General features: G+C 47.6%; 1 protein-coding gene across 1 annotated transcript in view; it reads left to right on the forward strand.

Annotated features, from left to right (window-relative positions):
- Positions 1-2,416: 2,416 nt before the first annotated feature.
- Positions 2,417-26,998, forward strand: part of PLS3 (plastin 3) — a 79,612-nt gene continuing 55,030 nt past the window's right edge. The window contains exon 1 of the mRNA XM_034781130.1: positions 2,417-2,546. The gene's annotated coding sequence lies outside the window, so the exon portion shown is untranslated. The remainder of the gene's footprint in view (positions 2,547-26,998) is intronic.

Consider the following 26,998-nt stretch of genomic DNA (forward strand, 5'->3'; position numbering starts at 1 on the left):
TGTGGTGCCTGAGGTTATAGGAAAAAGGCCCAACAAACAGGCTACTGGTAGATGTACAATATGTCATATACTTTGCCCTCTTATTCAGAAGACAAAGGGATGCCTGTTTCATGGTATGGGTTTTGACAAAGGCATGACAGAAACCTGTAGTCTGCATTTTCTGAATAGTCAGCATCTACAAACGTAACTCATCTCAAAATCTTTTATGTTACTAATTACACCATAATTTGACAAACAGGAATTTTTAAAATCAATTTTTTGTTAAAAACCCAACCAAGGCTGATAATGTGGGATTCTGACTATCCTGTTAGTATTACAGTAAAGTGTGCTGTTAAAGGGAAACATTTGCCTACTCTCATCATTACAGAGTCCAAAACAGAGATGGAACATTCAATCATTATAACCATATCACGTAAGATCTAATCAAATGATGACTATGCAAGATAATCAGACTTACAACGAGACATTCGACCATATCATATCAATAAAAAAGGCTACAGGAAGAGAATCTAATTCTTGTCATGAATCCTGCTCCTATTAATTAATGTAACTCCCACTGTGGACAGGATCAGTTCGATCAGACAGGACCAGGGCATCAGCTTTTTATTTTGCAGCTTTGGCAAATTAAACTCAAAATGAAATATTTTCCCCTGACATTTTGACAGTACAAACAGTTTTGCTCTATCCAGTAATGATCAGAATGACAGTCTTTTCGTTAAATAATTCATACCAAAACTCGAAATTCTGGAGCCAGCAGGCAGAACTATTAATGATTTTAGACTTAGAAATGTGCACCTATATATTATGCCTTCCATGACTAGATATTTATTATAATGGATGTTATCGGGTACTGCTAGTCAAACACATTTCTACAGCTACTCAATTTTTCAATACAAAAGAATGATCTAATCTTGGTATACCTCTCCCTTTTTGAGTATCGGGGGTAGCCCAGTTAGTCTGTATCCACAAAAACAACAATGCATACGAAGAAGTGGGCTGTAGCCCACGAAAGCTTATGCTCTAATAAATTTGTTAGTCTCTAAGGTGCCACAAGTACTCCTGTTCTTCTTTTTGCGGATACAGACTATCACGGCTGCTACTCTAAAAACAACAAGGAGTCTGGTGGCACCTTAAAGACTAACAGATTTATTTGGGCATAAGCTTTTGTGGGTAAAAACCTCACTTCTTCAGATGTATGGAGTGAAAATTACAGATGCAGGCAAATTTAACACCATTCATTTGGGCTTGACTAGGGATTGGGAGTGGCTGGCTCATTACAGAAGCCGGTTTGCCTCTCCTGGATTGACACCTCATGTATTATTGGGAGTGGACTACATCCACCCTGATTGAATTGGCCCTATCAACGCTGGTTCTCCACTTGTGAGGTAACTCCCTTCTCTTCATGTGTCACTATATAATGCCTGCATCTGTAACTTTCACTCCATGCATCCGAAGACGTGGGTTTTTTTACCCACGAAAGTTTATGTCCAATTAAATGTTAACCGGTCTCCTCTCCATTGTTATAATTTGGTAAGTAATTGTAGGGTTTCTAGAAGTTTAATTTACTGATGATGGTAAAAAGTTAAACGACAAGACTGGGACATGCTGAGGCGCTGTTTGCATCTACTCTGTTCATGAACACAAACCAGAACCCCCCTAAACCTCCACGTGCGGCTGGAGCCACGCAGGGTCCGAATCGCCGGGCTGCCCCGGGCTAGGGGGCAAACGCTCCGGGGCCGCCACCTGGGGCCGGAGTTTCTCTGTCTAGGCGGCTGGTCACCTGCGCCTTTGCCATTGATGCGCGCACAGGGGGCTTTGCGCGGACAACCCCGGGTCCCTGGCGCCCCAGCCCGACCCGCTCCAGCATCGCCCGCTGGCTCGGAGCCGCTCCGCCCGGGTGGGCTGCGGGGCTCGCAGGAGGGGCGGCGGCGGAGCCGGGGTCCCAGCCCCGGCCTGGGCAGGGAGGTTCCCGGCCGGCTCGGTCCCGCCCCGTCCCGAGTGACTCGATGGCTCCGCCCGCGGCTGGCTTGACGTGCAGGCGGCCGGCCCAATCCCCCCGCCGGCCGGCCGGAGCCAGCCCCGCCGCGCGGTGCCGGGCGCTGGAGACGCGGGGCGGCCGGAGCGCACGGGGGGTGAGTGGCGGCCGGGGGCGCGGGGGTCCCCGGGGCGGGGCGGGAGCTGCCCGGCTGCGCTGCCCCCTGCGCGGGGCTGGGGGACGCTGGCGGCGGCCCCGGAGCCTGGTGCGCCCTGCGCGCCCGGTGCCAGCCGGGTTGGGAGCCGGGCTGCCGGGAACCCGCCCTGGGACCGTGTCCCGCCGGCGTGGGGCGGCCCCAGCCCAGCTCCGGCCCCGCTACACCTCCCCAGGGGCAGACGCGCCCTGTCCGGGGCTGGCGGGGACTCTGCGGCCGCCCCTCGGGCACTGGCCGGGAGCGAAGTCGCTAAAAACAAACCCGCCTGGCTGCGAGGTCCCGCCCCCGCCCCCGCCCGGCCAGCGTTAAATAACCGCGAGGCGCAGGCACTGGGACCCCGGCGCTAGCGGAGCTCGGGTAGGCGAGACTCTTCCCTTCTGGGTTGCGAATAGTGACCGGCTCTGTCCGACTCGCTTGGGACGAACCCAGCTCGGCAGCTCCCCGTTCGCTAAGGGGTTTGTCTCCCCCGGTGCAGTTGTTATTGTCCGCGCCCCCGGCGGCTGTAGAGAGCCGCGTCCCGTGTGGGGAGGGAGGCGAGGGGTCACATTGCGCCCTGCGCCTGGAAGTCCACCTGGGTTTATCACACCAGGGCAAGCTCGCAACGGTGCCCGCTGGGCGCCTCCTCCACGGATCTGCGGGAGCTGCCTCCAGCCACAGCCTTACGAGGGTGCTGCTGGGAAGCCGCCCTGTGAGGTGCGGGAGCAGTTTTCCTTGAACGATTGCGCCCCATAAATCCGTTCGGCAAATGATCGGTGCTGAAAATTCTCAATGACTTCCAGGCAAGTTAAACCTGTGGAAAAATGGCAAGATCAGCGCCTTCCTTTGGGGAAAGGAGGCGGCTGCTGTGAATTGCATGTGATATCAGGAAACAGTGAATTCATTACAATTTCCCTTCTAACTTACTTATGCAGAGAGGTAGACCAGTCCCTGGGCAAGGGAAATGTTCGAATCCAACAGACCTGTGTTGAACTAAAGGGAAATAGTCAGGGGACTGTTTTGGTTTATTTTTATACATCTCTAATTTGGGATCAGAAAGGCGTGTGACCAGAGATCCACTGAACAATGATTGTGCATGTTGGTGTTTTGGTAGGGCAGAGCTGTGAGGAGTGGACTTCTTCCACGAGGGGCTGGATTACATTTCCTCTTCTTAAGAATTTGCAAGCATTTAGCTCTAGCAGTGAATGTCTAATCTGACCTAGTATTGGATCTTGATGCACTTGATGTTTTAACTGAAATTTAACTCTTGCTCTGGGGCGGAGATGTGTGTGTGTGTGTGTGTGTGGGGGGGGGGGGGGGGGTTACTGAAAGACAGGAGTGGGGAAGCTGTATTGAGACTTTCATATGTAGGCAAAAAAACAAACAAAATAAGGAAACCCCCCAACCTTGGTTTAATATTAACCATTCCCTCCTGTAGGGAAGTATGTCTGCTTGCTTTATGGTACGTTCCTTATTTTATATGAGGACATCACTGATTTGATTTTTCTAAAGACCTATTGTTATAGCTCTGAGAAAATGCCATTGAATTATAACCTCTGAGACTATTATTACATGTTACAAAATCCCGGTGGAATGTATCTGCACAACCAAAGCTATGCTTCCTGTTTTTGGTCTCTTCTGCAGATGGACTATAAAATATAATAGATATCTCAGATGAAACATTTTCTGGAGAATTCAGATATATTGTTCAACCGGTAATACTTAGGAACTTTCAGATGAGTCTAGTTAAAGGTAATCCAAAAAGAAAACCTTCAGACTGACAGAATTACATTCATTAATTTTAAAGATGACAGCTGGAATGTGGATGTGGCTAGGACATAGCTTCAGAGATCAACATGTGTATACATACTGCAGATCTTAATGTAGAGAAATTGTCAATATTTAAGAAGAGAGGCCTTGTTCAAAGGGGACCTGTTGGTAGGCCTACAGACTAGGACAATATTTCTTGGATGTTAATGGATAGAAGCATGATCATTTAAGTGTAATGTTCTGCCACTGTTTATTCATCCATGAGTGTTAATGTACAATTGTGTATATATGGTAGATCTCTGATGCCAGATCTACTGGGATGCTTCCAAACATGCTGTAATGGGCGGAATGACTTCTTTTTATAAACAAATATGCTAGAAAGTAACTTACTAGGAGTGTTACGGCACTGCTCTTATCACAATTTGCTAATCTTCCCAAGCATGATTTGTTTAAACAATTTGAGGATGTTGCCTGGATGTAACTGAACTCTTTTGAAGGAGTTCTCCTTTTGTGGAAGATGGATTGCTTATTCTTTATCTAGAGTGAAAGGTCACAGCAGTGATTATTTAATTCACTGCTCTATATTTAGCCTTGGATGACTGTACTCAGATTCTCTTTGTTCTTTTATCAAAACTTATATGACAAGAAGCAACAGAGGGTCCTGTGGCACCTTTAAGACTAACAGAAGTATTGGGAGCATAAGCTTTCGTGGGTAAGAACCTCCCTTCTTCAGATGCAAGCCTGAAGAAGTGAGGTTCTTACTTGCATCTGAAGAAGTGAGGTTCTTACCCACGAAAGCTTATGCTCCCAATACTTCTGTTAGTCTTAAAGGTGCCACAGGACCCTCTGTTGCTTTTTACAGATTCAGACTAACACGGCTACCCCTCTGTTATATGACAAGGTTCTCCTTTTTATAAAGAGTGAAAGAACACTGGATGACTAGAACAAAGTTTCTAGAAGTGTACACATTCTTCATTAGCTTTATGCTGCTTTACTGTGGTTGGTNCGTGTTAGTCTGAATCTGTAAAAAGCAACAGAGGGTCCTGTGGCACCTTTAAGACTAACAGAAGTATTGGGAGCATAAGCTTTCGTGGGTAAGAACCTCACTTCTTCAGATGCAAGTAAGAACCTCACTTCTTCAGGCTTGCATCTGAAGAAGGGAGGTTCTTACCCACGAAAGCTTATGCTCCCAATACTTCTGTTAGTCTTAAAGGTGCCACAGGACCCTCTGTTGCTTTTTACAGATTCAGACTAACACGGCTACCCCTCTGTTATATGACAAGGTTCTCCTTTTTATAAAGAGTGAAATAACACTGGATGACTAGAACAAAGTTTCTAGAAGTGTACACATTCTTCATTAGCTTTATGTTGCTTTACTGTGGTTGGTTTCAGAATGGGGTGGGGCATTGGGTCTGATGACCGCATCAGATAGCTAGCTGATGGGATGCTTGGACATCACACAAAAATCCAGAGGAACTCCCTTCCCCTGATGCTTTTCTTGCTAATTTCTGTGTTCCCAGTTTCACTTCAGAAATGTAAACTTGTTCTGGAATTCAGAATGTTTGTGGAGGTGACTGCCACCCTGTTAAATGGTTTTGCTTGCTGAGTTTACCTGTATAGGACCTTCTAGTGCAGTGGTTCTCAACCTTCTGTACTGGTGACCCCTTTCACATAGCAAGCCTCAGAGTGCAACTCCCTCTCCCCCCGCCCCGTATAAATTAAAAACACTTTTTAAAATACATTTAACACCATTATAAATGCTGGAGGCAAAGCGGGGTTTGGGGTGGAGGCTGACAGCTCACGGCCCCCCTTGTAATAACCTCACAACGCCCTGAGGGGTCCCGACCCCCAGTCTGAGAGCCCCCGTTCTAGTGGCTCTCTTGCTCTGTCGCCCTGTGCTCTAAAGTAACAACTCCTTTGCTTTGTAGGAGTTGAGATACAACAGTTCTAACTGTTAAAGACGGCTACATTTCTGGTTTCTCCCTATATCCTCCCTGTCTGTCAATCCCTAAAGGATTAATTGAATGGAGTTACTGTTCATAGCAGCTGCCAGAGGTCCAGCAAATGGTAACACTGTTGCATACAGCTGTATAGATTAAACCTAATTTTAGCATGATTACTTGTGCCAGTAAAGCTGCACCGGTGCTTAAGTATTTGTAGGATCAGCACCTTAGTTACTTTTCTCCCTGATACTTGTGTGGATCTTAACATAACAGGGGAGAGAAACCTTTAACAAAACAAAGAAACAACTCCCCCCCCCCCCAAAAAAAAACCAAACAAACACAAAAGAGAGAAGAAAAAAAGAAAACATGATGGAAAGTACAAAACCGTCTTCATCAAATGTCTGACCATCTTAGTTACTGGGATCTTAATATGACCATCTGACTGTGGTTGCAGTGTTCATTCAGTAAATCTGTTAAAATGCCAATTAACACCTCATTTAAAGTCATGGAAATGCTTTTACCTTTCCTGCCAGATGAGATTTGTACTTAATGCTTTATAGACGTAGGTGACTGCGCGAGGGCAACGTGAAGGGTATATTTTCAGCAAAGGTAAAAGTACCCATCGTTCCGAGTGTTCCTCACTACAGTAGTGTCACTTAAACAAAAAATAAAACATTCATTATGGTCAAAACTCTTCCTGATTTGCGGCAATCACTGATTTGTTGACGTAAACTAGCTTTTGTGGCTCTTAAATGACAAGCACAACATTATCGTTTTTTTTTTTTTTTTTTTTTTTTTTTTTTATGCTCTAAAGAGAAATGTCTGTGTCTCTTGTCCCTTTCCCAAGACCATTTTCATGTGAACTGCCAGTGGCAAAGGAAATGATTGCATTACAACGTGTGGCCTGCTTGTGATGGATTGGGTTTCATAGAGCCCCACAACACTCTATAAAATAACAGCTGCGGATTGCACTGCACCCCAGAGCAGAATGCTAGTTATGGGACTGAAATATGTGTCAACCAGCTATGCAAGCTGCTAAATTGACAGGCATCGGTGAACGCGAAATACGGCCAAATCCAGAGATGAAAGTGTCTCTAGCGTTATGGTCAGAGAATGTCTAATTTCACATGCTAATACATGATTACCTCTCTGCATCCTCCAAAGTAGGACTACGTTATAAAGTCTAGTTTACTTTGGCTGGAACTTAATTTCATCAAAGACTATTATAGTGAAGTAATGGAAAAGTGACAAAACAAAGTGTTTAAATTAAAGGCCTTGTATCTTGGTTTAAACCCAAACTTCACTATAATGTACATTGAGGTGTCTTATGACTTCAGTAATAAAAATCAGACATTCATCGGTGGGTTATGCACATAATCAATGCCAGTTCTATGACTGACAACCAGGATTATGTGATAGGTTAAACTTTTTTTCACTTAATTTTGTAACAAAGAAGCTCTCTTCCCTCTAACAAATGTTGGAAACAGCTGCTGTGTGACGTATGTGTTAGTACTTATATGACTAACTACACAGTAGTTCATGTATACACGCTGAGTTCTATGTAACTTTCTGATGGCTGTATTCCTAAAAGATTCATTTGAAAAATAGTTTAATTAGCCTATAAAAGCAAAACACAACGGTTCTCCAGAAACTTCCAGATCTGCGAATGGCAGTTTTAGTCCCTACCAGAGTTAAAGGCTGTAGGTGAGATAAGTTTTTAAATCTGCCAAATAGTCTTATCAGAAATGCAGAGCAAAAGCTGTTCTTGAATATCCTTTGTTTCAAGTAGACTAGTGATGCAACCTACTTGAAACAAAAGAGTAAGGGAGGTTATCTTATGTTAGGGCAACTCATGAGTTTCTAACTTCCCTTTATGCTGTTTGTCTTTATTTAATGAATGAGAGGTCATCTCTCCCACATGCCCATCCCAAATATTTAGACAGGCTCTGTTGTCAGTATCCTGATGCATCTGCTCTCATTGACATGTGAGGAGCTAGGCTGTTGTATAAGCAATGACGACTATATTTGCATTTGTTGACTGGCTCACAAATGAGTTTTGTGTACAAATGCTTCTGTCAATATCTGGGGAAAGGGTGCCTGTATGTACACCTGTCAGGTTTGGTTAGCTGAGGGCAGAAAGCCTGGTGTCAGGCCACTCTCCATTAACTGCTCAAAAACTTTAATGCAGAGGTGGGTTGCCTGGTGGTAGTGTCTTGTGCTTTTCCAGGACGTAGAGTTCAGCCACACGGAGGTCTCTGGAAAAGAAGAAATACAAAGGTAAGGAACGTGCCACCCCGGGTCCAGGGGGCAGAGGTAACACTGCAAGTCGCAGCCTTTGGGAATGTTTCAAGAAGGGGGGTGCTGTAAATAGACAAGGATGTTTTGTGCTCCACTGATTTGAATGCCAGCATTTATCTGCATGCACTCCAGCTGCATTCACTGTTGTGTAGCTATATTGAATGGTGAAGGGATTAGTTAGAGCAGATTGGAAGAGATCTCGGTATGAAATGAGAGGTGCATGTGTACCTTGATGGCTCAAATATGCTGAGCTCTGTAGGTTGTCTGAGGTGCACAGGGTTGTCTTGTCATGGGGATTGTCAGCAGTCTGGTCACATATGTAACTCTGGTCTTCAGGGCTTAGTGAGGGGTAAGTGAAGGTAACATAATGTCGCAGAATGAACCCTCAAAGCAAGGGTGAAGGGGTGTTAACAGTTAGCATGTTGGGGGTGGGGGTGGTTTGTGTGATTTGTGCAGAGTTTGAGAGTAGCTGGGGGTAGGTAATGCCTGTTTGCTCTGCCTGACCTGAACCTGAATTTTGCCTTTACAGTGCTCGTGTGCTGTGTCCCAGAGAGTTCTGTAGCATCTGGAAGGACAGAGTGCCAGTGTCGCTTTGGCACATTGGGGCATTGCTCAAAGAGGGCAGAGTTAAGGTTATGTTGCAGGGGTGGTGTGTACCTTAGCACCTTGCTTCTGGATTTTCAGAGATTTGAGTGTAGCTGAACTTGTCTTGTGGCCTTCCAGAGCATCACCACTGAGCAACCGTAACGTTTTGTTAATGAAGTTTTTGGGCAGTTAACTTCTGTTTTGGTTAAATAATTTCTCAGCACTCAGGTGGCCCAACAGCCCGGCTCTCCTGCCGCTTTGGCTCCTTGGCTGTGATCGATTGGCACAGAAGACACTGGATGCCTATTAGCCCCTTGACTGCCCTGCATCATCTCCTTATTTCCCGTCTCTCTGCCTCTCCAGCACATGCAGGTTCTCTCTCCGCCCCACAGGTTGAGGCCCTGGGCAGAGGGTGCAGGGATGGCTGCCAGTGGGGGGCATAGTTTGACGCAGGGACAAATGGAGGAGGGGTCATGGGTGTGGGGAGAGGTTCGGGGGGTACCGCTCCACCCCTGACATCCTGCAGTGCACAGCTGTGACCCCTTTCTTTCCTCCCCACATTTCCCTGCGCTGCTCTGATCTCCCCTCTTGCTCTAGAACCAGCAGCATCAGGGGAAGAGGACTGAGGCAAGTGCTGGAGACAATCTGGGGCAGGTCGGGAGTCCTGGGTGCCTTCCTCTCATCAGCGATCAGTAGAGGAGATGGAAAGACCCTGAGCTCCACCCATTGCCTGGTGGAGCAGCTGTGGGGAGGCGTCGTTGGGTGACAGGGAGGGCACAGAGGGCTCCATTTACCTTCCCCTCCAAGTACCTCACTGCAGAGGAAGGTGTCCCCCCTCCCCCACGATGCTGCTCTGTCAGCTCCCAGAGAGCAAAGGCCCCTTTGAGGGCAATCCCTTAATTGTGGAGGGATCAGAGAAAATCTGCGTTCTTGGAAAGAGTTCTTCCAAGTTCTCGCCTCAAATCGGGTTTTCAAAAGCCTCGTCTTTGGATGAACCTTGACACAAATAAGAGTCGTCATCTAGCGCCGCGCTGGCCCCTCGGCAGCACAGCCCTAAGGGTCAAAGGTGGCAGAGAGGCTGAGCCGTCTCCCCACCAAACCCTTCATCCCCTGTAGGACTCCAACACCCTTCATGTCCTCCCTCCCTTGCCGTCCTTTGCTCACGCGCAGCCCCATTGTTCAGGGAAAAGGTAGAGGAGCCTGACTCGGGCTTACCTGACCCTGATACAGGGAGATTCTGGCTGAGGCTTGGGACCTGCAAGTGGTTCTTTCACGTGGCTCCGGTGGCTTTTGCAGCACATGCTATAAAACACTCTGTGATTCCAGGATTAACCAGTGAGGATACTTCTATTAGGCTAGTAACTAATTGTAGGTGGTAAAATAATAATACTTGGTCAGTCCTTTTGCTGTGAGAGAAAATGTATAGATGGGAGAGACTGACTCTAACTATTTCCCGTGTCACTGTTTCAATACGACTAGATAGTAAATAAAACAATGAATTCACACGACGGGGACTGTCTTGGGTAATGTCGCTAATTTGGCTCCTGAAGCACTGAGGTCTGAGTATCGCTGCCCTATTACTAGAGTCTCTCATCTCCTCTGTGCTTCTTTCATGCTAATGTCCTTGGCAGTTCTTCCAAAGTGAAATCTGCGTCTGCGGGTGGGTTTTAGAGCACGTTAGACCGTTTTCTCTTGAGCCAGGGCAAAGCTGCCTAAGGAAGCCCCAGCAGAAGGCAGGCAGAGAACAGCGAATGCGCCTGGCCCGCGTTCTCTGAAACCTGCCATGCGTAGGGCTCCAGCGCACAGTCCACGGGTGCTGCTAAGCTTCAGTGGCCACAGCATGTCACCTTAAGCCACCCGGTTAATGTGACAGCTGACAGCCTGCAAACCTCCCGGCCTGAGCAAAGCGTTAGTCCTGCTGCACGCGGGGCTTGTCAGTCAGGCTCAGGCTGAACTGGATTTCTAACCTTTCCCCCCAGCGGCTTTGGAAACGGCCCATAGGCTGTGGAGCCAGAGGGGCCATGGCCCGATCTCACGTAGGCAGGGGTCCCTTATGAAACCCTTACAGCTGCTGCTGGAACAACGTGGCGCGTCACTTAGGCTGCAGGGTTGCAACACTACCAGCATTTGACTTGGGCCCCCCCTCAGCCCAGCCGGGGGACGCTGGGCCAGAGCTCCGAATGGTGGTGTGACGGCGCGTGCTGAGAACCTGAGTCCTGGCAGCATCAGCGGTGTGGGTTAGAGAGGGGGGGACTCCCAGCCGAGGGTGGCTTGGGATCCCTGCAGAAGGAGTAAGGGGGACAAGCAGGACTGGAATGGAGGGTGGGGCCACTGCTGGCAATGTCCCTTAATAACTGTCCAGCGTGTGCTGAGAAGTGGCTATCTTGAGCCATTCTTTCCCCCTCTTTCCTGTCTTTCCACACAAACTCCTGTTGCGTGAACGAGTCTGTTCACACCGAGAACACCCCGACCACCAGCCAGCATACTGTATTCCTAAATGGTTACAGAGCTGCCCCAAATCCATCCCGCTGGGATTTAAGAGCAGATATAAAATCTGTGGGCTCTGGGTGAGACGACGTGTACAGGAAGGAACATGGTAATACGCCGGTGCGGTACTGTATTGCACAGAGATTTGGTGCAACGTTGTGATAGTGCTTCCTAATTCCACACTAGCACGTTGGATCTAAACCCTGCACTATTTAAAGGGAGTTTTTTAAGGGATTGTAGCAACAAAATGTCTATTCCCCAGGCTGTAAAGTTCCCATCTCAGCTGTGGGGCTTCTGGCGATATCATGACCATTACACACTCAGGAGTACTTGGCTGGTGGATCTGTGTAGTCATAGACCTACCAGCTTTCCCAATGTCCCCTCTGTACTACTGTGTATGGCGCTGTGGGGCTTGCGCCTACATGCAGTACCTTGGTGATGTGCTAGCTGGGTGCTCCCTGGGGGGAGAAGGGGAATGGGGGAATTCATTGCTTAATAATTCTATTGCCTGACTCCTTCTCTCTCCCCCAGTAAGCGGCACTAGCAACGTGCTGTTCTGTACTATAACCCTTGTTTCAGTGATATTTGGGAAGCAGTGACGTGGGAGAAAATACAATGGCTTACCGATGTTGGGCCAACTTGTGGTGCTACGGCTGGTTGGCGTATGGGGAGGGCAGCGTGTGACGTGGATGTTTTAGTTCATTGCTGCTGAATGTTGCTCTTGTGTTAATCTTCATGGGCCAAATGTACCTTCTGGCCCATCCTCTTGCCTGTCCTTGGTGAGGCTCAGAATTCCCTTTCCTGCCTCCTCAGCAGCCTGGAAAATGTGCGTTCGTCATGCAAGTTATTGGGCTTCATCCTGGGGTAAGTGGGCGAAATGTACCAGCCTGTCATATGCAGGAGGTCAGACTTGGTGATCTAGTGGTTCCTTCTGGCTTTAAAGTCTATGAATACAAACAACCACACTCAACAGAGGCTCTTGTGTGCAGTTGTAACTTAACTTAAATATGGTGCTTACCCGTAGAAAATACACTTGTTTGTGTTCCTGTGCCTTGAAGAGCACAAGTTTAAGGCAACATCTTAAAGTACCATATCCAAAACGGAAAAGAACATACTTTCTAATCCTGAGCTAAACGCAGGGCCCATCTCTTTGAACCTTAACACACAGTCTAGATCTGCCTTTCCCTTCTGTTCACTTTTCACAGAAATTGGATTTGTTTAGTATAAAAAAAGCAAGCCCATATTTCCTAAATAGCACTTACAGTCTCTAACGAAAGGTCACCAGACAACAGTCTAAGGATAGACTAGAATGGCATATTCTTGGCCTGGCTAGAGAGTGAGCCACACCCCATCTCAATTTGGATAAAAACAATGTTCTTTCCAGTAAGCTAGAAGTTGTGCATGATGGGTTCACATCTTGGTAGATGGCTCTAGACCATTAGGAGCTATGGGAAGCCCTCAGAGGAACTGTTCGTCACTAAATCAGCAGAAACTGGTATGTTACTCTAGGTCACTGAGGCTGTTAATGCTAAGGTCTGGTTTATGCTACGGAGTTCGCTTACGTCGACTGATAGAACTCATTCATTAACAACTCCACCTCCGTGAGAGTCACAGTGCTTAGGTTGATGTAGTTGGATGGACAGTGTCAGTGTAGACACTGTTGCTTACATCAACTGTTGCTGTCTTTCAGAAACCATCCTGCGATGCCCGAGTTAAATTGCTGGCAGTTAAATTGGTGTAAGTGGGGACAAGCACCCCAAGAAGTGTAGTGTGGACATGTAAAACTGATTCAATTACCCTGATGGTTGTATGTCAACATAACTTAAGTCGACTTAAATTTTTGTAGTGTAGAGTTCCCCTAAGTGCCTGATTGCAAACCAACAAAAGCAAGGTAATTCGGTTATGACTGAATAGCAGTTGATTTTCCAGCATCGATTCTTGCTGCTTTTCAGAAGAGGCTTGGAGAAACAGGGACTGTGTCACGTACTGTAACAGGTCCTACAAGCTCTTTAAAAATGCAGGTTGGCGACTGTAGATTTCTGTAGCCCAGGTATAAATTCATAACACTTGGGGTCCTATCTCTGCTCCCTAGCAGAGTACATCAGTGACTGAAGAGGTGGGTGTTCTCTCTTGCTGACTCTTCCCTGCCTCTAAGATTCAGATTTTGTTTTTTTCCTTTTTGGAAAAAACTGACCTGGGCTTCAGCTATGCTTAGGCAAAAACAGACTGAATACACTACCCTGTGAATCATTAGCACGATCAGCCTATTCCCACAGTGCCTTACAACTCTCACATGAAATCAATAGCAGTGTCCCTGCATCGTGTCTCTGGCCCTGCTCCTTTCAGGACCGAATTCTGCTTGGAGTGGGTAGAATGGCTTTTTTTGTTTTGTTTTGGCAGGGGTGGGGTAAAGGAACAAGTGGCATGAGAATAAAAGGAGCGTTCAAATTGTGAGTCACAGTGAAAAGGCTTCTCCAAGAGGAAAGCCTTGCAATATTTTCTAAAGACAGTCAGACTCTGTTAGCCTGGTCTTCTCTGGAAGGCTGGTCCATAGCCGTATCCTCTGGACAGGGAGAGCTTTCTCCCAGCTCTCACAGGCTTCGTCCAGGGCTTTGTGATCAGCAGTATCCCGAAAAGTGCAGCTATTGCAGTGGTTCGTAGATCAAAATTTGATCTTTGATGTAGCTGGAGCTTGACCCACTAATTGCTTTGAAAAGTAGGACTCAGGCCTTAAACTGGCGTCTGGAACTGACTGGGAGCCAGAGGAGGGATTTGAGGATGCACTTGACGTGCTCACGGTGGCCTGAGCCATGGAGACGGCAGCAGCCACATTCTGTCCCAGCTGTTAGCGCTCGGGCATCACCTTCATGTTCAGCCCCGGATACAGCGAGTTGCAGGAACCCGCCCGGGAAGTGACCCATGCATGGGTTGCTGTGGCCAAGTCCTCGTCCAGCAGGGAGGGACGTCACTTCCTAGCAAGCTGGAGGTGTAAGGAGGCGTTTTTGGGAACTGATGCTGCCTGATCCTCCAGACTTAGTGAGGCGTCAAACCGGTTTGGCCACACTTTGACAAATGGGGCGGTACGCCTTCAGTCGGTGCAAAGCCGTCCGTTCCCCTTTCTAATCAGCATTGCTTCAGTCTTGCCTGAGTTCAACTTGGACTGGCCGCTCTCCCTGCACGAGCTGATCTCTCGCAGGCGTGAGACGTGCTAGCAGTGACCGTGGCTGCGCCGCTGGAGAACGAAGTGTAGCGCTGAGAGTCGCCAGCTGGCAGCGGAGCCCACGGCATCTCTGCCTGGCATCTCCTGTCGGAATTGAAGAGGAGCAGGGATAGAATGGATCCCTGAGGGACCCAGCAGAGGAGGGTCGTCTGAGAGGAGCAGCAGTTACCCCTCACCACTCCCTGAGCTCTGCTGGAGAGGAGCAATTGGGCGTGCTGGGCAGTCCGCTCCTGCTGCCTCACTGAGGTGTGGTCAGCTGTGTCCAAGGCTGCAGAGAAGTCCAGCAACTGGATCCTGGACACCACACCTATGTCCGTGGCCATGAGATTATCTTTCCATACCCCGGAGCAAGTCTGTTTTCTGTGCCCTGGTCCGAACTCCGATTGAGACACCCAGGATGTTGGCTGACATGGCTTAATGGGTTTAACTTGAGAGTAAGTAGGGACCACTAGGGTCTCTTGTCCCTTCTCCTCAGGGTGGAGAATCCCTGATCTGTGGTTTCAAAACAGCCCTGGACAAGTGCAGGGCTGAGGATTCTGGGGGAACTGTTACTCCCTGGAGCACCGCTGCAACGCCCCCAGCGAGTTTGGAGCTGGGCTATGAGCGTCCACACCGGGAAAGGGATGCGTGGTCACTGGAACCGGTGTGGCAGTCCCATCCCCATGCGGCAATCAGAGGGAAACCCTGTCTTGCTGCAAATCCGCCTTTTCTGGGCAGTGGTAGTGACGGGCTGGGTTTGAGCTCCGTTGGGGCATTTTCTGATCTGTGAGGATCTTGGCTCTGGGTTTTTCCTACTTGGAGCTGTTGTCTGCGGCAGAGAGAACCGGGTTACAGAGGTTCAGGGAGTGCCAGGAACTTCAGCCGCTTGCTGTGTGTCCTCCGCCCGGCTCCCTCCTATGCAGGGGAATGGTGAGAGGGACCATGAGCACCCTCAACGTCCAGAATGCAGAAATGCCGTCAGGACAGTTACGCTTCGTGGCGAGTGGAGGAGGCTTATGGACACTTCAGCTAAGCAGTGGCAAATTAGCCATTGGGTCAATGGAGCCCCGGCCAACGGGGGGCCTCTGGAAAAAATCTGCCACTGGGTGGCAGAAGCTTGGAGCCCTGGCCGCTGGAAGGGCAGGGCAGGAGAAGCCCCCACACCCTGACCCTGCTCCGTGGCAGAAAGGAGCAGAATGGGGGCAGGGTTGCAGGCAGAAGGGGTGGGAAAGGCTCCCCCCCCTTGCTGTGGTTCAGGGCCCCAGGAAACCTTAATCTGCCTCTGAAAAGGCTGGAGGACAGAAAGGTTTGGCCACGAGCACTGATGTATGCCATGTAGTTGGATAACTGGGGAGTGGATAAGAAGAGATGGCTCTGAATGAGCAGGCCAGAATGACCACTCTGGGCTTCATGCTTTCTTTGCTTGGAATGGCTTCCCTGTCCTCCTCTGCCAAACACCTTATCTTACTTCCTTTGAAACCACACGGCCCCTCTTTCTCCTGGTCTGTTCTATGTCTGGTGATTCTTAACTTTGACTGTAAGATCTTCAGGGCGGGAAGTGGTGTGTGTCACTTCTGGAAGGCACTGTGTAAATATACCGGAGGTTGCTTATACAACTCCCTTTTGTAGCAGTAAGGACTCAGTTGCCCAGAAGTCTAAGGGCTGGAGCCTTTGTTGGAATCACTTTTAAATTGCTGGATACTACTTTAATTGGGATTAAAGAGTTAGTGTTTTCGCTTAGAGGTGGAAGAAACTGACTCCTGCTGTAGCAAGATGACCGTCTTCCATGTAAGAAGCTAACCCTCTTCAGGAGCATTGGAACCAGGCTGTTCTAGAACACGTGTGGAAATCTTAAAATACTCTAAAGAAGGAAAACACTAACGCCACAGTGAGCCCTTACCCTTTGTAAGAGAAACCTGTAAATGCTGAGATCCTTGCTGTACGATTGGTCACAAATTCATGCCCAACTAAAGGCAAAATTCCCTGCAATGAGATAAAGTGAAAAGGGCAGAGTTGGAAAACAGAGAAAAGGCAACAGAACGTCCAATGTCTCATGCTAAACGCTGCTGTGAATTTGGACAACCTGGCATTGCACTTAGAAAGGGGGAGTAAATAGACGCACGTCTAGAGCCGTGTCATTCCCTCTTGATTCTCAGCGTATGGAATGCAGTGGATAATCCCCCCCCCCCCCCCCCAGCAACCTGGTTCCTATTAGCTACGGAGATTGTGCTTTAACTGCTGCTTGATAAAACTGGTTCTGGTGCACTTACTCCAGATGATCGCTCTGTCTTTCTGTGAAGCAAGAATATAAGTCCAAAATGCTGATGTGGAGCTGCTAACAATGTCCTTTTGAACTCATCAGAAGTGTGGGTTTTTCTAAAAACAACCAACCAACCAGCCAAAAAAAAAAAAAAAACCCTCCCTAAAAACCTCTTACTCTTCCATTAGGATTACACCAAGTATAAAGGAATGAAATCTATTTAGATACTAAATGTGTAACAAAGCTAGCAGGGAAATAACAGGGTATGTAATCCTGTAACTAGCCTGTCGCATTGCATGCACAGAAGGGGACGTGCAACCTTTGACTCTGGCATTCGCACACTTTTGGGTGTCTAACAACATACTTCAATATTCTCCCACTCTTCTGTGTGGAATAATTGTAAGACCTGGAGAGCAAAGTCACTCGAGAAAAAGGGTGGAGATCTAAACTCCCTCACGTAGCCTGACACCACAGTGACTTGGACAGAGGACAAGGTTATGCTCTGCCTCAGTGCGGTAAAGTGATAAGGGGCATAACTTGCATAGTTCATTCAAATGTAACACTGACATGTTGCAACTATTCAGCCTTATCAATAATAGCCGTGCGTGTAACTAACACAAATTGCAACACCTCTAGCGATTGTAATGAAATGCAGCTTTGTGTGTGTGGATTTTATTTCACAATGGCAACGAGAGTGGTCATATCCCCATTAATTTCTTAAAATGGACTAAACTGGAGACTTCTATTTCTGTACTTTTAGCCCTGATGAGCATAAGCTTTCGTGGGCTACAAATACAAAGAGATTGGACCAGTAAGGGTACTTTGTAGTTAGTATGCTGGTATGATCTAGTATCAGCCCTTCGGGATGCAGAAGGCAGACTTCTGACAGATCTCCCATGCACAGGAAGAAAGGTAACAGAATTATCGGCTTAAATTAGGGCAGTGGTAGATCAGTAGTATGCCAGCATGTAGGGCAGGGGGTCCCAACCTTTTTTCTTTTGGAGGCCCCCCAACATGCTATTTAAAAACTCCACAACCCACCTGTGCCACACAACTGTTTTTCTGCAGGGCTGGCATTAGGGGGTAGCAATTGCCTGTAGGGCTGCCCAGAGGATTCAGGGGGCCTGGGGCAAAGCAATTTCGGGGGCCCCTTCCATAAAAAAAAGTTGCAATACTCTAGAATACTGTATTCTCGTGGGGGCCCCTGCAGGGCCTGGGGCAAATTGCCCCCCTCTCTGGGCGGCCCTGATTGCCTGGGGCCCCACAGAGCTTCAGCTTTGTGCCCTGGGCCCTAGTGAGTCTAACGCCGGCCATGCTTGGCTGACCCCCTGAAACCTGCTCACAGCCCTCCAGGAGGCCCCAGATCCCTGGTGGAGAACCACTGATCTAGGGTGCCTTCCTTTGTCTTCCCCTGCTTGTCTTGAGGGTGCTGCCTTTAGAAGCAGCTGTAACCTATCTAGGCAGCTGCTGTTAGCCTCTCCCCCTGTGATGCAGGATATGTAGGGCAGCTCTTACTCTCCTCTTTGCAGGAGAATCAGCTGAGAAGGCCCCTGAGCATAGAGCATAAGCAGTAGAAGTTAACCTATTTGCCCTGCCCATTTCTTACTGTGACAGTAATAACGTGGCGTCCATAACGGGCGGTTCTGCTGCCTAACTTTCATGTGCCTCTGATTTTACTCCCCTGGAAAGAGGGAGGCAAAACGAATTCCTACCCACTTGCCAGGGCTGCTGTGTCCGACTCGCCGGGAGTGCTGCTGGGAGACTTGAATGCTGTCTCAAGGCAGGTAAAGTTGGTGGATCAGCAACAAAGTTAACTATGTTCATAACTGCACTGACACAATTGATGGAAATTTGTATTACGGTTATTCATCCCTGTAACTGGAATTCCCATCCTATGAATCCACAGTTCAGATTGGGGTTGTTTGGTGAAGAAAGTTTTGGAAAGAATGTAAATACTGGGTCCCCATTTACTTTGTCTTCGTAATGATCTTCCATTCTCTTCCCTGCTAGTCTTCTGGCAAGAGTCTGTGCAAAACAGACTTTATCAAGTGAATATTTGTGTTTGGGTTTTAAGCAGGGTTGTGGCTTTGAGATTCCAGGACGCTGACTATTCTGGAGACAGGCTTAAATATTCTTCTGTTTTGGAGCACTCCCTGGAATCTCGAACAGGAGTCCAGCGGGCAGGCAGTGACTCCAATCTGTCACTGTTTTTCTTGGGTGAAAGCAGTGTTTGTCTTTGCTATAAGTGATGCAGCTGTGTAGAGCTGGCCTGCAGAGTACCAACTACTGTAGAAGATGTAGTAAAATGTTGCTTTGAACCAGAGTGTAGAACAGTGTGCTCATCTCCAACTGTTTGTGGGGGCTGTAGGGGTTGAGTTAATGGCAACAATATTCCCTTACAGTCCCCATCTTCACGGCTCATGCACAAAGCATTTCGCCATCAATATGAGGTTAAAAGAACATTGTTTCATTTAGGCCCTTATGCGTGATTATTAGCATTGCAGTAGTGCCCACGGTTATCAGCTGGGGATCAGGGTCCCGCCGAGCTAGGTCCTGTGACAACACACAGTAAAAAGATGACAGGTTTCAGAGGGGCAGCCGTGTTAGTCTGTATCAGCAAAAACAACGAGGAGTCCTTGCGGCACCTTGGAGACTAACACATTTTATTTGGGCATGAGCTTTTGAAAGTTGATCTCCAAATACATTTGCTTGTCTCTAAGGTGCTGCAAGGACTCCTCGTTGTTTTTACAGTAAAAACACATTCCCTGCTCCTAAAATCTTAGTGTGGGTTGTGGCAGAACTCAGCCGGTAAGTGCGATGAACAAAGGGGGTAGGAAAAGGAGAGAGTGGTAAAGTGACCATGTTATTGATATAACTTCCACCATACCACCGCAGGGAAGGCAAATTCCTGGGCCCTGATTTCCATAAATGCTCCGGAGTGGAGGGGAAGATCTGGACCCTGGATGTGTTTCGTGTCATTAAAGCTCTTGTGACCGAATCTCTAACCCAGACTGCAGCTCATTCTACTTACAATCGCTCTGCGCTGCTTGGCTAGGGATGCGACAATCCCTTTCTTGGGGAGAACGATCGGGGGAGGTCCCAGCACAATCTTGCTCCCACCGTCTAATCGCCCCTCCTTGTTGATCCAATTTTGAGCTCAGGATTTCTCCGGGGTGCTTGCCCCTGCTTAATTAAATCAAGAACGCAGAGAAATGCAGTGCCCTTGAATGTACCAATCCGGAGCTTGTAAAACATGCATTGCTGGTGTCCAGCTGGGAAGGTTTTGGAGGTGTTGGCCTCTGTAACCTTAACCCTCCTGGAGAGATGGCATCAAGTTACATCTGCCAGTTGTAGAATGATGTGAAGAAGGCTTATCTCTGCCCTTTCTCCAAAGATCAAAGCTAGCATGGTTGGTGATGTATGTGTACTGGGGTTATGTAAGGCCCTGTTCTGGGGAGGATCTGAAGGAGAAAGGGAGCAGAGGGTTGTGGGAGGAGAGGCCTCCCAGGTTAGATAAATATGAGCCCTGACCCTTGTTTGTCCATCACCCGTCACATATGAACATCTGGAGATTTTGGTGCGATCTAAAAGTCTTTTCTGACTAGTCCGTAGTCCTTTATCTTCCCACCTGTCAACGCTTCAGCTTCATGATAAAGGCTCTGTCTTGCTTTAGGGGAGCCATTAAAAGTCCAGCAGAGGGTAGGAGGGGCAATGCCATACTATGTGTAGAGTACACTGTCCTTTGGTACATCAAGTCTTCTGTATAGAATGCACATGAGTTGGTGTTGGCCTTGGTCCACCTTGGATGCTTTTGACGCACTGTCAGTACACTGATAAAGGGTAAAATGCACCATGAATATTTGAGTTTTATCCGTCTGCAAAGCAGAGTTGTGTTCTTCCAGTCGAAATAGGTTTGGTATGCTTTAGAATCTCTCTTTAATTGCTTAGTTAGAAAACAAGCTTAGCAAAGGTGAAACACAATCCGTGAAGTATGTATGAAACTTACTGAGTAGCGAATCTGCTAAGTGAGGGGTCTGGTTTGATTGCAGCCATCGTACACTAAGTCTTTGCCTTCATTTCAAAAAGTGGTTTTTGGTTTTGTTTTTGTTTTTTAACATTGAGATAACTTATTGTGTAAACTTAGTGGGACAAGTCACATGTAGCTCTTACCTCAGTGTAGCTAGCTGAAGTCAACCTCAAACCTGCCACCTGGGATTTGCCACTAATAACTACACCTAGGTAAACTACCTGTGCCCCAAAATGCTAGTGGAGATCAAGATAACTATGTAAAAACCAGACCTCTTTTCTCATTAGCCTTAGTGTTTTAGGAAGGTGGAGGTGGCATAAGCCAATAAATAACATGTTCCTCAAGAGTTGGAGAAATTTTCTAAGGAAATTAAAACTACAAACTACTTTTAAAATGTATACAACCTGCCCTGAAGGATGATCCCTCACTCTCACAGATCTTGGGAGACAGGCCAGTCCTCACTTACAGACAACCTCCCAACCTGAAGCAAATACTCACCAGCAACTACACACCAAAACCACTAACCCAGGAACCTATCCTTGCAACAAAGCCCGATGCCAACTCTGTCCACATATCTATTCAAGGGACACCATCATAGGACCTAATTACATCAGCCACACCATCCGGGGCTCGTTCACCTGCACATCTACCAATGTGGTATATGCCATCATGTGCTAGCAATGCCCCTCTGCCATGTACATTGGCCAAACCGGACAGTCTCTACGCAAAAGAATTAATGGACACAAATCAGACGTCAAGAATTATAACATTCAAAAACCAGTCGGAGAACACCTCAACCTCCCTGGTCACTCAGTAACAGACCTAAAAGTCACAATTCTCCAACAAAAAAACTTCAAAAGCAGACTCCAACGAGAAACTGCAGAACTGGAATTAATTTGCAAACTGGACACCATTAAATTAGGCTTGAATAAAGACTGAGAGTGGATGGGTTATTACACAAAGTAAATACTATTTCCCCATGCTAATTTTTCCCCTCCTGTTACTCACACCTTCTTGTCAACTGTTGGAAATGGGCAATCCTGATTTCCACTACAAAAGTTTTTTTTTCTCCTGCTGATTGATTAATTGCTTAATTGATTAGTCTCATTAGACTTGGTATGGCAATACCCATTTTTCATGTTCTGTGTGTATATATTTTCCACTCCATGCATCTGATGAAGTGGGTTCTAGCCCACTAAAGCTTATGCCCGAATAAATTTGTTAGTCTCTAAGGTGCCACAAGGACTCCTTGCTGTTTTTGCTGATACAGACTAACACGGCTGCCACTCTGAAACCTTTTAAAACGTAGTGTTTAGACTAAGGTTTAAAAATCAGGCATCAGGGAAGGGAGTGCGTTCGATCAAAAAGCGAAAGTGCAGTAGGACGAAACACCGCAGGTTCAGGGGAAGCTCTGGAGATGTCTACAGAGAGGTGTGCAGACTTAGGGAAAGACAAAAATAAGGCCTCATGTTCACTTATTTTCTTGTAGAGTCCTCAGCAACCTGCAGGGGTGTTGGACCAGGGAATGACCTATAAAATCCTCCTTTGTGCACTGTTACTGCCCTGGCCTTGTCTTGGGATTAGCTGACACTGGCACCTAGCTGAGCCCTGCTACACCTCACCACCCCCTGGGCGAGCTGAGGCACTGATGGAAAGCAGCCTACATTTGGCCAGCAGAGATGTTCCTGAAATGTTCAGGACAACTCTACTCCTTGGTGGGAGAGTCCTTGTGCGTGTGACAGCCACATTGGTGACCCCATTGGCACTCGGGTAGCCCAGGTGGCAATGGTTTGCAGTCCATACAGGTCACAGGACTGCATGGGGAAGGGTATCTGGTAAGTTAATGTTTTAATGTAAAATATCCCTGAGATTCGTGGGCTGCTGCTGCTGTGCCATAAGGTGGCCAGCTGAACACTAACCTGTAAGAGGCAGCGAGAAACCCGACTTCTCTATTCTACGGCGACGGGTTACATGGCTGCTAATGCAAACAGAGGGGTAATTTATGAACTAACTCTTCAGGGTCTGTCACGTGGGGGAGCTGATTAAACGGACTGTGGAAGGCTGGAAGTCATTTTAGTTCTTCCTGGGCCTGAATGCTTCGGACAGTTAACTAATGAACAACATCAAGAGAGCTATGGTGATGGGAGCCTCGCAGTCTGACAGATAACGACCTGCATTGTATGTGTGAGCCGGGATAGCTTGAGTCACATTAAGCATTTAAAAAGCTTTCAGAGCGGGCTACCAAAGACCCTGGGGCTCACTACTCCAGAGGGCCATTGTCACAGTGGATTTCCCAGCAGGGGCTTAAGAGTTAGATGGAACAATTTTTAGCAGAAACCAGAAAATCTAGTCCTGAGCTAAATAGCTGGAAATGGCTCCAAGATATCTGAGGCATGAGTGCTCGTGATTCTGGTTCCTGACTTGACCGTGACCAGTTTGGCTTCAAGGAACCGATAGGCTAGCTAGCTACTACTAGAGGCACTTAAGACTGATGTGGTTGACAGCTGGCCGTATAAAATCCAGGGGTTCCTAAGGAGGGTGACCAGATAGCAAGTGTGAAAAATTGGGACGGGGGTAATAAGCACCTATATAAGACAAAGCCCCGAATATTGGGACTGTCCCTATAAAATCGGGACATCTGGTCACCCTGTTCTTAACACCTGGAGATACTGATGAGTTCAAAGTCTGTCCTTGTCATAGTGAAGGTGTGGGTCTTGCTTGGAGCTATGGTGGTGGGGTTACTTTAGAATTTGTAGACAATTTTACAAGTGTGCATTCGGTAAGAATGCTTCCGACAATGGGTCTAGTTACTACTTCTACCTTTTCATTGGTAGGTGAAGTATTCTGTGTGTTGGCAGCATTTTCCATCGTGTGGCATACCTGCTCAGACAACTCCCCTCTATTCTAACTGTGTTAGTGTAAAGATCTCTCCGGGCAAACTGGAGAGAGAGATGCTGTAAGACCGGAGGTCAGGTGATGCCTAATTGCCATTTCTGCTGTAGTCATCGGCAGAACCACAGCCTGTTCCCTGAATAGCAATCCCGCCTTGTCCATTACAGCAATTTGCTTTCTGCTTGGTAACTTAATATAGTACTTCTGCAGTCACTTACTGACCAAACCCTTCCGTGCCGGGCTCTGCTGAAAAAAATAAACAAAACAAAGGCGTGTTTAATGTTAGGCAAAATCCATAAGTCTGATTTAAAATGAGGTATACGCTTTAAAGTGCCTGTTAACATTTCACTGTCTTTATTTCAAAAGTGAATTTGTTTGTGCCATGAAAGATACAAGCACAAATGGCTGGTAACTATGCGGACTTTAGTTGCTGCCGTTCAAATGGCAGAATATTCCTTGTGACAGGGAAAGCTGAAAGGCAAGGACAATTTCTTACTCTCTCCTCATACCCACACTGGGATACTGAAAAGCCAACTTAACTACTGGTTGTATCTGACTGGTTTTAAATGATGACGAATGTCACACTTTTGCTGCATGTCAAAAGAAGACTTTGCTCCTTACACACTTGTTTGACTCATTAAGGAGCACTTGGGTTAACTTGCAAAAGGTGAAGCTCATTCTGTGAAGACCCAGGCTTATGTCTGGGTTCAAAGTGTGAACTGTTTAAGGACTTGTCTACACTGGAAAACCGCCTGGGACAGCTCCCATTATTTTGGAATTCAGTACAAGTGACTCCTACTCCAGAACTGTGTCCAAGCGAGGAGCTGTTCCAGTCAGTTTCCCCATGTAAACAAGCCTCTACATTCACCGTCTATGGTTGAGCAGAATAACACCCCTGGTAGCCCAGCAGCTGGCTTGGAGGTGGTGATGCAGTGTCCTGAGCAGCAAAATGAGTGGTACTTAGATGAGACGTAGTTGAGCCTAAATCTGCCCATGTCTCTTGTTGGTCTTCCCGTTGCACAGAGAACTTTGGGGAAATGGGTACTCCCTCTTCCTTCTCCTCCTTGCTCACTGCTTGTCTCTTTACATCTGCTCCTTTTGCACTTGTCCTTTGTAAACTTCAGCTACCCCTCCCCCTTCAGCTCTCCCTCGCTCTAGCAGTGAAGTGCCTTTTCTGAGCAACCAATTTACTGTAATTGCTGTGCTCACTGATTATAGCACAAAGTGCACCTTGCAGGGGAAGTCTGGTTTGGGCTAAAAATACTCCATGCTTAAGTTCTTACTAGCTTCACCTCCCTTTTTATAAGACAAAGTCCCGCTCTGCTTTTCCCGAATCTCCTGTTGGTAGAGCAGAGGTGGGGGATTCCCCCAAATTGCTGATGAGGTCAGGCCCTGTGACACTGCTCAGATGCCGGTCTAAACCAGTCCCAATAGGGCAGCACTCTCTGAGATCTCTGCAGTTTGGCCTTGCTAAGTATAATGTAGCTGACAACTGCTTCTTGCTGTGAAATCTGCAGAAATGTTGTAAGCAAAAACTGGAGGAGAGATTTCCTCCCCTTGCACATAGTCTGAATTTCAGAGGTGCTCCTGGGTTCACTGGACACCATGATCTCTTCCCTTTTCAAACCCCCCCTCCCATTCCGTGCTTCTTACCTTACATTTTTGAGATGTAAAAAAGTGGGTGATTCACTCCTAACGGTAACATATGCTTCCCCCTTGTCACTGTCAGGAAATGAGTGGATACGGGGAGCTTATTCGAGAGACTGCTTACGAAATAGCAAGAAACGAGGTGCCCTCTGCATTGTGTTCAGGTTACACCTTCAGCCTCCTGGAATATCTTTGATCACCTCCCCTGAATGAATAGGGGTTTAGCTACTACACCAAACTCTGATATTCAGGGCTAGCGGAGAAGTGGAACATAGTCCTTAATATCCTTTGAGCTGCAGAATCATACTCCGGATTTTGTTAAAGTCAAACACACAAACTTTTAGCCCCTGTGATTGTGAATAAATCCTTGAATGCACACAGCACACCTTCTGTGATGGTGTCTTCCTGATGCGGGCAGCCTGAAACAATAGCTCAGAGGGGTGTTAACTCTGAAACCTCAAGAGGGCAACTGCGAAAGTTAACCTTGGTGTTCCACCTGCTCCCTAGTTGTCAAACTCTTCCTACACCTTTTATGTTGATATACATTTCAGCAGTATGCTCACAACTGACTCTGTGGGTGTGGGTGGCGGTGGAAAAGAGGAGCGACGTGAAATGGAATTTGATATGAAAAGTGCAGAGGGGAGAGGGCGCTGTTTGAGTTTTTAATTGAATTCGGTTTGTAAATGAAGCTGCCACCAAAGCCAGCTGGCCGTGCTCCAGAACCCTGGGCTGGCTTGGTGTGCCCGACACAGGGCTCTGGTGACAGTTTGTCTTGAATTGTTTGTGTCTCTGCATGGATCCCAGTCAAAGTCAATAACAGGGGGGTGGAGAGACAAGCGTTAGTTGCCCAAACCCTGCCAAACAGACCTTTGGCACGTTCTGCCAGACGAAGAAGTGGGCAGTACAGGTGGTCCTGTTCCGGAGTTCTAGCCCCTGACCTGCGCTTCCCCTGCCACTGGTCCCCTGTCTAGTAGGGCCGTTTGTTTTCTCTTGAGAACCTAACTACACCTACCCTCCTGTAAATGGTGCAGGATACGGAGCGTGAGAAGCCTTTAATGGAGCAGGGCAGATGGCCTTGTTTTTGCTGGTTAAATGGTGCTTTAAGCTCTGACTTTAGGGCAAGGCCTCAAGGGCAAGTTGATGGTGACTGGAGTGGCACAACAGCCACCTGCTCTCCCCCACCCCCCGTTTTGTTTTTTTATGACCCTGAAATCTCTGAAGGAGCCACAGCTCCTTCAAGCTCTGTTTGCACTGCTTCAGTGGCGCAAAGGGTCTTCATGCCGCAGCTAGGGCAGAGCCTAACCTGCTGGCTTGGTGGGGTGCCCTGGTGTGTGTGTCCGGTGTAGGTTGGAAGCCAGGCTACTGATCCTAGTTAGCCGAGTGTTATTTTCAAGACTCTTATTGGTCAGTGTAAGTTAGAGCAGTCCCAAGGCTGCTCTAAACTGTCCAGGTGGCCAGTTTGGCCCCAGCAGCCTCCCAAGGTTGGGAGGAGGAATGTGGAGTGACGCCATCAATGCCTCCTTCCCAGGAGGCCTCTGGGCCTGCTCTAGTGCTCCTGGGGATTTGTGAATATTGACATCCATGTCAAAACTCGTTAATCCTTTTGCTACAAACTTTGCTCCAGTCTCCAGCCTTACCCCAACAGGTCCTGGCTTCCTGCACCTGGCCCTGCCTCCTGCAGCGATGGGCAGGTACCTCTGCAGCTCCCCCTGGTTACAGGAATAG

This window comes from Trachemys scripta, chromosome 9, assembly GCF_013100865.1.
Source record: "Trachemys scripta elegans isolate TJP31775 chromosome 9, CAS_Tse_1.0, whole genome shotgun sequence".
Classification (NCBI taxonomy): domain Eukaryota; kingdom Metazoa; phylum Chordata; order Testudines; family Emydidae; genus Trachemys; species Trachemys scripta.